The sequence below is a fragment of the Halyomorpha halys genome, unplaced genomic scaffold (assembly GCF_000696795.3).
Source record: "Halyomorpha halys isolate HHAL.00 unplaced genomic scaffold, Hhal_1.1 Scaffold285.1, whole genome shotgun sequence".
In the NCBI taxonomy this organism is placed as follows: domain Eukaryota; kingdom Metazoa; phylum Arthropoda; class Insecta; order Hemiptera; family Pentatomidae; genus Halyomorpha; species Halyomorpha halys.
This window is the reverse complement of record NW_027114449.1, coordinates 255,546-255,887: the sequence shown is the minus strand read 5'-3', so window position 1 is coordinate 255,887 and position 342 is coordinate 255,546. Positions and strand designations below refer to the sequence as shown.

General features: G+C 21.6%; 1 protein-coding gene across 1 annotated transcript in view; it reads right to left on the bottom strand.

The window, feature by feature from the left end:
- LOC106680756 (ATPase family gene 2 protein homolog B) overlaps positions 1 to 342 on the bottom strand; it is a gene marked incomplete in the record, with an annotated part of 20,022 nt that overhangs the window by 10,282 nt on the left and 9,398 nt on the right.

The window sequence follows — 342 nt, the reverse complement described above, 5'->3', positions numbered from 1 at the left end:
TATAATATAATGTAAGGATTAGTAGTTAATTTTATGAATATAAAATATACTTTTAAGTCCTTTTCTAATGTTTTTAAGGGGAGGTTTAAGCCATAAAAAGTCTTCTATAAATCCATTTTTACATGAATATAGTACTTTTTCAGGTTAGAATGATATATAATATGTATACTTTATATCAATACTTCTTTATAAAAAAAAAATAAACATAATATAAGTACAGTTTAACTAATATTGTCTTGAAAATTTACGAGTACAGGAGGCTGTATACGCCTCTAAACACATTAGAAAATTATAACCATAATGAAGTAGATTTAAAATTATTATCTAAAAAGTTATTTCAAT